Raw genomic sequence first — 13,897 nt, 5'->3', positions numbered from 1 at the left:
GACACTCTGTGGCTATCTCACCCTCAAACAACCAGATTGGACTAGTTCTGCTCTTCCTTGTTGGATAAGGTCCATTGCGTAGCTAGGTGGGAGACACGTGTGGCAACTTCTCACAGCTCTCAGTAGATTAGCAGTAGTTTGACATCCTGCAGATAAACGGTTAGCACGAGAGCTGATGCTGACTATAACCCGACTTCAAAGGGAGCGATTGCCTTGTGTGGTTGGAGTGATAAAACTGGCCTTCAATGTAAGAATGTTAATGATCAGGGCTGTGCTGCTTTTGATTGAAGAATATATATATATAGAGAGAGCCAAGTGTGAGCGTGTGAAAGCGCCTGAGTGGGTGTATGGGTGTCTTTGGTATTTCACAATAAAAGCCCAGTAAAACAGTACTTGAACATAATACTTAACATAGTAATACATGACAGGATCCCAGAGATAAATGGCACTGTTGGAGCTTAACGAAGTATCAGTGGAGATTGTCCAGTGTGTGTGTGTGCTCTGGGTGCCAGGCGAGCTTGGAAGTTACTGCGTGTGTGACCACAGACGCTGATGAAAAGACACTGTGTGAAAGTGAGGCCTGTTGAGCTGTGTGAGGGGCTAATTCACAGAGGCACTCAGGGGAAATTATGAATCAGATTGTTTTTCGACACTATGACTAGAATTTGGGCTCGGAGAGAGTGCGACGAGAGAGAGAGAGAGAGAGAGAGGGGCATGGAAAGAATCACAGATAATTTATGATGTCTGAGCCCTCCTGTGAGAGGGTCTTTCCTCTGACAGGCAAGGAAATACTTCTCCAATCTGTCTCCCTGCTGACACCAGTGCGTAACAGACACAAACATGCCCCCCTTAACCCACCCTTGCCCCCTCACTTTCCCCGTGTAACTCTTCGCCCGCCTTGTGTTTAAATCTGCTGGTAATGATGCAGCTCATTGAAAGTGGTGAGAGCAGGGAAAAGAGAGACTGGGAGGAAAAAAATGCAGCGAAAAAGAAGGGTATGTCCAGTGTCCAGAGCCTCAGGGACTCCCGAGCTGTGGAAAATGTGTGCTCGTCCTCTCTTCATCCTCCTCCAGAGAGAAGAGTTTCCAGGAAGTGTAGGGGTTAAGCACACACAGTTTGGCACTGACCTTTCACCTGTGATTAGCCTAGCATAGCCGCTAAGTGGTTCTCTGTGACTCCTGCACTCAGCCTGCCAGCTTCTCTGGACATTTTCACACAGTAGCAACAGGCATGATGTATTTCATATGTCACGTGGCTCGAACTATTGTGGTGAATGGATAACCAGGCCAGCATGTTACAGCTCAATGTAGCTTGCTTTCATTTAGGGTGCAAATATGCATGTCCACTTTACCACTGATGTACACCCAGTCCAGCGTAGAAATGAGACATGCTAACTAACAACAGGCTCTGGTTCTGTTTCTGTGCATGAATGCCCCGCAGGCTGTTACACCGACTTATTTGTGGCTTTGCATTGTGTGATTTTCATGCTGTTCTGCTGTGAGAATAACCACTGGCTTTGGTCTTGTTCTTCTTATCCCACAGCTGACCCATATGTGACCTGTTTTTTCTTGTCATGCCTGATATTAGAAAAGTTTAATCATTGCTGGGAGACATACAAAGAGGATTAACATTCCTGGGTCTCCTACACTCAGACGTTGCCCTTCTCCCTCCCGTTTCTCCTCGGTTTGGTCTCTCCCCCCCTCTCTCTTTGACTAAATTCTCTACAGTTTTTGCCCACTTTCATTCCTGTCTTGTTTGTTCAATCTGGCTCCTTTCATAAATCTGTAGAACATAATCACATACGTTATCGACTTCATTTATTTCCCCCTAATCTTATTTAATCTAACTTTAATGTATGTAAAAGTATGAGTGGAATGTGTGTACTACTGTCACTAGGAAGTCGTAGTTGCAGAGGTGTGGGCTCATTCACATGACTTGAACTATGGTCACATGACTTGGACTCAAGTCACATGACTGAGTCAAACATTCATTTTTCCCTAAGCCAAATACTATCTTTAGGTTACTGTCGGGATTTTATCGTAGCAAGATCTTTTATAGCTTGTTTAGGACTTGAAGCTTACTTCAGACATGAGACTTACTTGTGACTTGCAAAACCTGGTTCCACCTCTGCGTGCTTGAAATGACAGCATTGGATATTTAATGGTGTAGTCCTCATCCCCTTCCTTTGTTTGTTTGCATCTTTGCAGGATATGACCAAATTGTTTGTGTTTGTTGGGCAGTTAAGCTGCAATTACAGCATTTCACCATGGAGGCTTCTTTTCTTTGTGCCTGAAGGCTGAAGACTCTGTGTGTGGTGTGTGGGATCGCTGGTGCCATGTCCTTTGTAATACATACAGGATGTGTCTGCTGTCTGTGTATGCTGTATCAACAGAGATCTGTATGCTGACACCTACTGTACACAGTGCTGTCTGTATGGACAGTATAAAGCAAGGCTGTATTTTACTTAGTAATGATTTTGAAGAGAGATTAGTGGGGTTAAAGTGTACAGCTTGGTGTCTCCAATCAACTACGTGTCTCTTCTATTTAAAACGGACCATGTTCTCTTCACCAGACACACACAGACAGCCAAACATTGCAGACGTTTATATGTTTATAACATCAGATAAGTCCTGATGGATCAGCTCCAACCAACTCTTGTCAGGTGAGAGAAGGACCCGCCTGGCTCTCACCCACTTTTTGGGTGTAGCACCTACTCCCTTCTCACACTCCCAAAGTATTCAGCACTGGCATGAGTGAATAAAAACATATCAAGGAAGATATGCCAGTATTGAATATTTCACATATTAGGTCCAGCGGCACCAGGTGTCAAATCCTATTTTTTACAGGTCAACTCGTAATATGAGTTTAAAACCAATATGTTCAGTGTGTTGATTTTAAGGTGAGATTGTAGCACTGATTATGATCATGGAAATTCACAGTTTTTAAAAAACTTGTTAGTGTATATAAGCATTCCACATGCGAGGCCGTGTGTGGGCTAAAACCAGATAGCTTTCTGACGCAGCCAGAAAGGAGGGTAGCATTTCCAGAGTTTGTTTGATGTATGATGCTATCTACTGGATGTATAGCACCACCTCAGTGCTGTCTCCTGATTGATGAGTAGCCTGCCCGAGGCTATACAGTAGAGACTCGGCTGGCCTTTGAAGTTCTTTGTTGATGGAGTCGGCCATTATCGGTCACAGCCTAGTTTCAGCTGTCCTGCAACCTGCCTCAAGTATTCCCTGGTTTATTATAGTTGTAGATCAAACTAATTTGGGTCCACGAATAAGTATTTTATATGGTACACTTTTAAAGCCAAGTGCTCTCTGGGTAGCCAAAATACAAAGTAGAATAAGTATTAAGCCTTTTAACTGTATTGGACATTAGAACAGTTTGAACTCTGGCATCTTATTCTTTGAGTGTCTGCTTCTCTGTTTGAAAAGTTTAACTGCACTCATGAGAGATTACATTATTGTGGTATTAATTGCTGCTGGTAGTTGGTGGATAAAACTGCTTCAGGCGCCAATCCAAAATGTCCCATTTAATAAAAATTGGACTTTATTCATAGCAATGGCATTTCTTTGCTGATCCAACTATTTTAGTGACCACAATGGCCAGATGGTAACGGTTAATGTCATCCTCCAGGCACCCACTCCCGTAAACTATAGGGACGAAAAGGATAACCTATAATGGCATTTGATTTATTGATCTTTCCCATGAACTGTAACGACTTAAAGGATAGAAAAAATGTAAGATAAACACACCCTACACGAGAAGAGTCTGGCAAATCTACCATCCTAAGAATAATAGGTTTAAAACTATTCTGCATTATCATTACATATAGTCATATTTATGATAAGCTACAAAGTTGTTTTTTACTTATTAAGCGTTAAAAAGTCAGAACTCTGCTAATATGGGTCTAATCAGGTTGGATTTTAACAACCCCCCGTAAGAAGCTGATTTAGAAAATATTTTTGTATTTCGTTCCAGTGCAACTTTTATATTAGCCGTCACCCTCGTTGTCAGCGTGTTGGCCAAGCATTTGTAAAATGGTGAAATAGCTTTGTCATTAGTGTTATCTTTTGTGTGCCGTGGTCCACACGGCCACAATCTGACCCCTCTCTCTGCTTCAGTGCCGCAGCAGCTTTCATCAGTCATAGAGCTGTTCTTCTCAGCCTATCATCAGCTGTCATTAGTGCTCTGAGGGGCCCCTGCTCTTAATCACACACACATACACACACTATAGGTGACACAGCACAGGCTATTCTTCAAGGTTAGGCCTAACTGCCTCACCACATGGGAGTCTTTGATAATATTTCAGAAAATGAGAGGCAACTCATCCTTTACGTATTTTGTAAAGTTCATTGTAATCTGATGATTATGATGGCCTTGTGTTTTTGACCTTGTCTTGGAGAAATAACCTTTACACAGCACACTACCTAAATGATTGCTATTTGTCATTGACCATGACCGGTCATAACACACATATACATGCACTCACTGATACGGTATCTTCTCGGAAGGCATGCTTGTTGACAGGAAGCCCATAAAGCCATCATTTTCTGGAAGGACAGGATGACTTATTGCAACCATTGTGTCTCTGTCTGAATACATTAACCCCCCTCCCTTGTAGTTCTTTTGACAAAGATATTACCCAGTTTTTACCTTTAAGGCCTGCAACAAGCCTTTGTCACTACTGGCAATTGTATGGTACATGCATACATGATTTTCCTTTCAAAAACTCTTATGTAAGTATTTATAATCCTTGGAAAAAATGTACTTGGTAGCTTTCTTCAAACATTTGGCTTGGCTAGTAAAACTTGAGCGGTTTCATGTCACATTGATAGAGGGGTTGCTTTGTGGAGTAAGCTGTTGCTGTTCCTGTAGTCTAACTGGAGTTTGTTTTCACGCTGTACTTCATTTTTTTATTTTAAAAACACGTTGATAAAAACTCAATAAAGACAGGTACATTGTATTTGTCTTTAAGAATCACCCGGCTTGTTTGTAGTAGCTGATTCAGTTTGCTCTGGCTCTGGCTGATCTGACTGCCTCTGTTGTTGTTGTGAAAATGTGTTGGTGTTTGCTTTGGTGTGGGTAAACCTGTAAAAGTCTATTCTTAGCCTTAACAAATTAAATCAGGCAGCCCCCTAGCTGCTGGCTGTGAACTGAGTGACTGTATCATGTTAGCTTCTGGTAAAGATAAATAAACACACACACACACATCAGTGACAAACCTGTGTTTTTAAAGTGTAACCATTAGGTTAATCACAGGCGTGTACAGCTACATGTATATTTTTGTGCTGCAAGCATGTACAAATGTGTGCAAACTCCTGTCTATATATGTCTGTGTGGATGAGCCAGTGCAGCACAGTTTGAGCGTTGTGTGACGAGTTTGGCATAGGAAGCCGTTGATTTGTTGACTCGTCCCTCTACATCAACAAAGCTGCCAGCAGTAGGTCTACAGTCAGTAAATTGGCAGCTAGAGAGGAGAAGAGAAAGTGAGGGGCTTTGAGGCTGGCCTGGCTCCTTACTGATCATATGTGACCTGAGGACTCACGTGCACACCGGTCACAATTAAGACAGCAGTCATACTGTCATCATCAATTATTCTCTTTCCAATCACAGAAAAATTAAAATACGTTCTATTTTGCATCATTGTGCCATTTAGTATACTGATTATACCTAGTCCCTTTTCAACAAGTTTGCATTCAGTATTGCATTTAGTAAGTGCTAGAATTCTTCAATTTCTCAACATGTTTCAAGGTGTGTAAGACAAAAATGTATATCATTGAACTGTAAAGTGTTATTCACAAAAAAAACGTGTTCCTTACAGAGGACAAAAACACATGAAAGGAACTCCTAAAGGCAGTGACATTTCTCAAATTCAGGTTCACATCATCTGAATGTTTGGGCAGTGAGTATAGGGTTTTATTAAAACCTGACACCATGCCTTCCAGGCAAGGGGTTGGTCCTCTGGTTTTGCGCCAACGACACAACCAGCAAGGACAGCTCATCAAAGGCAAAGGGTAGTGAGTCAACATGGCCTCACTGGTCAGTTCCCGGAGGTCAGTGTGATGCATGGATGGGGCTATAGTTGATGAATCTGTTGGAAAAGGGTGTGCTTCCAGGAAGAGGGTTAATGCGACAATAAAGGATGTGAAAGAATGAGGTGTCAAGGTTTTACTGTGGGCTTAGTCTACTTGTAGCAGCACACATAGCCTAGGAATCTCCCTTTTTCTGCCATACATAATGCAACAAAGCAAGTGTACTGCTTAATTATTAGTGCCATTCAGCTGTAGCTATATACACAGTGTAAGTACTGAGCTAGCTGCTTGTGTCTCGCGTTGTAATGTATTTCCTTCTGTGTGTATGTTTGTGTGTGCTGTCGGTGTGATGCCTCTTTCTTTATAAGCTGGTGTTGACAGGCAGAGACAGAGGTTGTGTAGAGTGTGATGAAGGAGCCATGGGGAGCTCTTTCAGATAGCTGAAGGTCAAAACTACCAAGGGTTTTATCATCACTCACTCATATATCGACTGCACTGACCAGAAGATGACTGTGCTCTTCCTTACAGTGTAGTTTCAAAACACACACTTAAACAAATCCCAGTATTACTACTCCTTTTTATTAAATGTTCTATTATATTGTATATTATCTAATGAATAAATCACATACATCATGAAGTAGCCTCACAAGCAAGCTCAAACACTTGTGCATTGTTCCCAGCACTACCTCCCTCCTCTCTTTTACTTCTTTAGACTCCTCAGGTCTTAGAGGCTTTTTTACTGTGAAGTAGCTGCAGGCATGTACGCAACATCCATGAACATGTGTGAGCTGCTGAGGATTGGAATGCTAACTGATTGCTCTTAATCTGGATTTGTACATTTTTCATGACTGTATTGTCAAAGGATCAGTTGATAAATATTGCACAGGAGGACCTCTTAACAGTTTTAACAAAGGGGGACCAGAAGCTACATACATGTACATTATGCAAGAACTGTAGAACAGTAGGTTATATAGTATTTTGTATGGCTTTTAAAAATATCCCTTCATCATGTTGATCCCGTGATCCCGTGGGCTCATAACACCCTTTAAGCCGGTAAGAGAACCACAAAGATGCATGGTGGTCCATCTGAGAGCAAAGCTGTTTTTCTGACTGAGAAATGAACCAACATATGACATGGGATCTGATATGTAATTTGAATGTGGTGGCCACATACTGAGACAAGTGCACCTTCTGGCATTCTCACTTGGATTCACTTAGTGGAAAGTTTCCCATTCGTTATGTAGGAGGCTGCCCTCTGAGCTCCATCTGTCATATTTACTGTTTCATGATGAATAAACCCGCTCCTGTTCTGCAAACCCCTGCAGTCATAGCACATGCAGTGCACGCTATGAGACATGTTCAGATCCATACTAATGCACATTGTGTGGTGCAATATAATTAAAAAGCAGTGTAATGTCCCACTATGTGGTCTGGATAACTGCACCCACCCTCAGCAACTGTGATCTCACAGTCTGTCCAAACAAATACTTCATCCCTCTGAGGAGGAGGAGGGGTGGGGCGCAGCCACTGTGAGTGAGAGGGAGAGAAAGCTGTACCATGCAGCATATTGAAATCTGTATTAAAGGAGGGGGAAAGGAGACACGGTCATCAAGAAAAGACACATCCATATACAGAAGCTGGCCTTCAGGGCTCCATCTTTTTTATTGTTTATAAGCTACAAAATCTTTGCTGCTCATTCAGCTTCATCCTGACCCACCTGAAGACACAAAACTATGAAATGAAAGCAGAAAACTCAGGAACACGGTGTTAGTTCAAATTCTGCATGATGATTCAAGTGTCCCGTGACTTATTGTGAGATATTGCAGCATTCTAAGTTGAAGTACCTCCAATGAAGAAACATTTCTTCCTCCTGACACGCAGTGCAAACTAACCCTGTCACTGTGTGCCAACTTCAATACTTTTGCATGCATGTCATATTAGCAATCCACAGAGCAATGACTTCATCAGTATATGATTGATATAAGTGCTTTCAGCTGCACCTGGCCTCCCTGTATCTAAGCATTGAACATGGGGACATGCTCAGGGTTCGTTCCATCACATTAGTTTCTTTTGGTTTGTACAACACATGGGTAAGGTTTTCTGCTTTGTTCTGATTTAAACACCATTTCTCAAAAGTTGTATTTAAATAAATGAACTCTGATGCCTGCCAATGTGATTAGGGGTTACTACTGAAACACGACAGACCTAGAGGTCAGGGTGTATCCTCTCAGCCTTCCCTCTGTTTGTTTATTATATTGACTATTCCGCTTCAATTTAGTTATTTCCATGTCATCATCATATTTTGTATCCTAGCAGCGGTGCTGCATCCTTCACAAACAAATAGTTGCGTGACTTTTTCATGTTTAAAAGCTCCAGCTCTCACATAGTTTAAGTGTGTCCTCATGGAGGCTGACTGATGTGTGGTGAAATGCGTTCCTGTGTCCTCTCTGTCTGTCCTAAAGGTCTCCAGGAAGATCTGCTGTGTGTCTGTCATCCCTTAAACGTAAAGGTTCTGAAACAGAGACGCAGACACAGCGATGCATAAACAGATTGCAGCAAAGAGGCTAGATGACAAAAAGAGACTGACTGAGGGAAAAATAAATATGTAGAAAGAGGCAACTAAAGACTAAAATGATATTCAATGGATGGAGAACGGGCCCGATGAACTGATTGACCTTGTGCTTGTCTTGGCCAGGGATCAGTATGCAGAACATGTTAGAAACACTCCATTTATGGCAGATAGTGAGCAGGGTTCGTTCCATGCATTCAGTACATGTTCAAGAGGATCACAAGTTTCCAAAATCATGTAAGCTGAGCGGAAAACCAAAAAAAGCAGGGTAAATTATTTACATCTGGCTCGGTTCTGCTAGACGGCCACAAGAGCTCTGCGGTGGAATACAGAGCCGACTGCTGTGTCTGTCTGTTTAGCTGTCTGCATTCTCTCTGTCCTTCTGTCTATGACTACACATTAATCAATTCATTAGAGATTGATCGGTTATGCTTTTAATTTTTTTTTTTTATTATTTCGATATTTGTAACCCTTCTTTGTCAAACCAACAGCAGGAGCATAGCAAGACATCTGCACACCTGCCATCTGTGTTCACAGCTAAGAAGCTCCTCTTCTGAAACACCTGTTTTTCATTGTATTTCTTGGATGTCTCTGCAGTCGGACAGTTGATGTTTTGACTTCCTAGGGGTACTTGCTGGATTCAGACCACACAACACATCCCACACTTCTGATTAAATATTTTCCATAAGAACATGCTTTCTCCTCCTGCCCAAGTGCTCTGCTATGCCAAACATGTGCTGTTCTTTTGAAATGCTGGATCATTAATGTCCATAAACACTTCAAATGCTGAAGAACGATTGCTGTGAAGCTGGCTCGTTGGAGCTGCTTCTGGTGGGGTTTTTGTTTCAAGCAGTGGGGAAGAGTATGTCCTTTTTTTGGACTTGCAATCTGCTCATGGAAAGGAATCAGACAATTGAGCCTGTGCAGTCTGTGCTTACACCAAGGACACATACCAATGGGGGACATTAAGGGCTTCAGTAATAGCACATTTGTGTCAATGTAAATTGTAGTAGGCTTCTTATATGGATCTTCACTAGAATCTTTGGTCCTAATTTCAATGTGCTTACTGCTCATATCCTGCTTCATCACGATAGATATGAAGCTGTGGTTGCACCAAAATATTACAACCATTTGTTTGAAACAAGAAGTAATCACATTATTTCAGCTTCTTTGCTAAACAACATTTGTTTTTTTTAAGATTGCTAATTGAACGCAAAATGTATCCAACTTTGAGTATAATCCTGTAGTGAAATGCTTCTCTTGTCAAATGTGTGGCCTATGTGACTATATCCTGAGATTTATTACACGTGAATCCTGGGAGAGGAGGTGTGGTGAGGTGCAGAAAGAGTTCAGCTGCAATTAAAAAATGATAGAAATAATTATCTGAGAGTAAAAGCGACTAAAACCTTAACTACGGCTTGTCATCAGAACAAGGAGGAGTAAAGAAACATTGAATTGGAGGCAGAGGTCAGTTGGCTCAAGAGGTGCTGAGGAGGAAGGCAGAGCAACAGGTAAGAACATGCTTAAGAAGAGCTTTATGACTGCTTAAGTAATGCCCAACAAGGCCGATTAAGAAGCGAACACTTGCGTAAGTCAATCCAGCCTTTCTGTCATTATGATGTAAAGTGCTGCAACAATTAGTGAGTTAAAACATAACTGGGCCAAAACAAACTTAAATTAGTTCATTTTTAAGTTCCCAACAACTTGACAGTGCATTATTCGCTAACAACAACCTTTCTACTGTTTACATTTCCTCTTCCAAGTTGGTAGCTAAGGCTGAACACATTTTGAATTGTTATCAAAAAATTAATTATTTATTCCCCCTATTAAATGATTTGGTTCCACTCCCCTGTTTAATGGGTTCAACCTTGGCTCCTGCCGCACTCTTCCAGCAAGTTTCATGACAATTTGGCAAGTAGTTTTTCTGCATCCGTGCTGAAAGACAGACAAACAAAAACATCTCGTGGAAAATAACCTAACCTCCGGAGGAAAACATTTGCCATTTGTTCCAGAGTTGTGAAGGGGGACCAACGTTTTTGTTTCCAACAGTTTCTCACTGCAGGGTAATCTGCATACACTATTATTATTATTGCGTCAGACCCTAACCAACAGTTTCACTTCTATTAAAAATCATTTCAAGCCCTAAAAAGTGGATCCATTTGTCCTTTTGGAGACCATCGTGGTTAGTTCTCTATTGCAAACAGACAACACTTGATAGCAGAGCCAGCAAAGCCACAGAGGCTATTTCCACCTAACAAAAGCAGAATGCCACCCAAAGACAGCCTCCCTGAGTCACGCTGATTATTCTGGTCTGTTTGAAAAGACACTGACAAGTAGGAGATGGGAGATTATGTCTAATTAGTGGCCACTGTCCCACCTGACGAGACCGCCTCGTCTCTAGGGATCTGATTGGGTCACAGATCACGACCTGACTGCCGACCATGGAGGCTGCTAACCCCCAGCCAAAGAGGGAGGCTTTGACTCTTTGCACAGTTTTATCAGCCTGCATGCCCCCCCACAAACACACACTTTCACCTCCTTCTGACCCTCCGCTCATCCCTGGCTGACCTTGACCTCTGTCGTTGTGTGTGTGCGACAAGAAGTGAGAAAGAGAGGTCAACAGGTCTCCAGTGAAAAGGATTTATTTATTAGCCTGTGTTTCCAAAAGGGTGTAAATCTGTGCACCAGCCAAGTGTTTGTCCGTGCACGTGGGAGTGTGTGTGAAGAGTGCACTTCTGTTTCCACTGTATGTTTGTGCCAATATTTGTTTTGTCTGTGCCTTTGCATCCTGGCACTCTCTCTGTATAAATATACATGGATGCGCATTTGGCTGCACCTATGAGTGTGTCCTCTTTGATGTTTGTGTGTGCGAGTGTGTCACTGCTCGGGCGTGCGTGTGTGCTTTCCGGTTGGCTGTAAATCTCCAGACTGACATGTTGCTTCAGTAGGGAAACAGCAGGTTTGGGACACACTGATGGCCTTCACAGATGGCTTCAGGACCCTGCCCATGGGAGGCCTCCTACTCCACCTATTCATTTATTCATTTTCCACTGCAGAGGAGACACTGAGGCCAATGTGATTGTTTCCGAGAGCCAGAGTCCCTTGAGAGCAGCTCGGGTGTTTTCTTATCCAGTCCCTTTTCCCCCTTCATTCTTTCCTTCTAGCCTCTTCTGTCCCCCTGCCCTCTTTACCAAGGTGTGTGTGTGTGTGTGTGTGTGTGTGTGTGTGTGTGTGTGTGTGTGTGTGTGTGTGTGTGTGTGTGTGTGTGTGTGTGTGTGTGTGTGTGTGTGTGTGTGTGTGTGGTGTGTGTGTGTGTGTGTGTGTGTGTGTGTGTGGTGTGTGTGTGTGTGTGTGTGTGTGTGTGTGTGTGTGTGTGTGTGTGTGTGTGTGTGTGTGTGTGTGGTGTGTGTGTGTGTGTGTGTGTGTGTGTGTGTGTGTGTGTGTGTGTGTGTGTGTGTGTGTGTGTGTGTGTGTGTGTGTGTGTGTGTGTGTGTGTGTGTGTGTGTGTGTGTGTGTGTGTGTGTGTGTGTGTGTGTGTGTGTGTGTGTGTGTGTGTGTGTGTGATGTCTTTGTCCCTGAGTCAGTATGGGACACTGATCAGTGCAAAGAAGAGGAAAGGCTTCAATTTGGCTGTCACTTTTACTACTCTCACCATTTCTTATGTAGACGAGACAAAGCCATGAGGCATTAGACAGGCATTCCATTGCTCTCTAACCAATTGGGAGGTTATTGCATACATTTGCCCAGATTTAGTTGAATTTAGGGAAAGCTTGACACACTAATTCAGTCCTCTGTATGAACTAACAACATGTTAAATGACACAAAAATGTGTCGGAGCAAATCATCCCTCTGATTTAATATTCCACAATCATCGTCAAATAGTTTAAACCATGCCTGGCACTGGTTAAGAAATTAGAATAATTCTCTTTATTTTGAATTCATATTCATCTGTACTGAGAAAATCACTCTGCAAGCCATAACTGTCTTTTTTTAGCTTAGACGAGTACGGATGCAAATGAGAGTGTGTTCTACATGTAGAAAGTTTCTCTGACTTTATTATAGGGAGAAAATGATTCCCTGGCTTGCTCTGGGCCTTTTTAAAAAGAGTGTACACGGCACACTCAAGCACATCAGCAAGCACACTCACACACAAACACACGGTAACACACACACACACAACGAAACACAACATCTTTAATGCATTTAACTGAGCAAGGCAGGCCAAGGCTCGGAGCCAGTACAGTACTTCTGTCCATGTTCTGCTGTTTCCACCCTCTCTCACTCTCTTCTTCTAAATGAATGTAAATCTCTCCGTCCTCTCTTCCTGTAGACAGGTGGTCCCATGGTTCAGACTAGAAGGATGTTGGCTTACCATCTAATTCTGTTTTAATGGTACCTTGTGTGGTGGGTAGAGACAGAGACATTCTGTTTCTGGACCCTCCAGAACGTTATATAATGGTCTCTTTCTGTTGAGGCAAAGTAGTCAAATCTGATTAGTGTGTGAATGACCATGTGTGTCTATGTGCTCACTGGTGTGTTTGTGTCTGCACTAATGTTAAAGTTAAAAGATGAACAAATATATCATTCCAATTCCTGAAACTCAAAGTAATACAATGATCTTTTGAATCTGGCTTGAATATTGTAATTGAACTGGAAACAGTTTCAGTATTTTATAGCCCTTCTACATTGTTGCCAATGTGCAATGTGTTGTCCAAAGATAATACAGTTATAAACATTATCCTTAAATGTCTTGGTTTTTTTGTCTGGTGCTCTGATCAAAGGTTGTTTTTTTTTCCAGACTCTCTCCACCCATCCTGAAAATGGAGTGAAGTTACTAAATCTTATAAGGAATATTAGATTATTGGATCTGTTGTTTTTCACTTTTGAGATCAAATAAAACCTCATTGATACAACTATTTGAGATTACTGGAAGAGACCGACATTTTACAGCCACTGGTTTTATTGTTGGTATGAAATAATAATGCATTACTGAGTATGATACAGTGCGAGTGACCGTTGAGGTGTGTGCGTATGTGTGTTACAGCCACAACCACTATTCAACTGTGAAAAAGGTGATGCTTATCAGCGCACTGCAATAAAAACAGACAATGTGGCCATTCTTCTACATCTTTTGAATGTGTGTGTGTGTATAGTAGCGATGCCCTTTTTGCACTTCTTTTCTATACTTGTTCTACTTTTTTATTGGAACTGATGCTCGTTTGAATTCAGTTCTCATTGGGATGAGACAATGTGAGCCTGTTGTTTTATTTTTCCCAAGATGGCTCTT

The sequence above is a fragment of the Trematomus bernacchii genome, unplaced genomic scaffold (assembly GCF_902827165.1).
Source record: "Trematomus bernacchii unplaced genomic scaffold, fTreBer1.1, whole genome shotgun sequence".
Lineage (NCBI taxonomy): Eukaryota > Metazoa > Chordata > Actinopteri > Perciformes > Nototheniidae > Trematomus > Trematomus bernacchii.
This window is presented reverse-complemented; position numbering follows the sequence as displayed.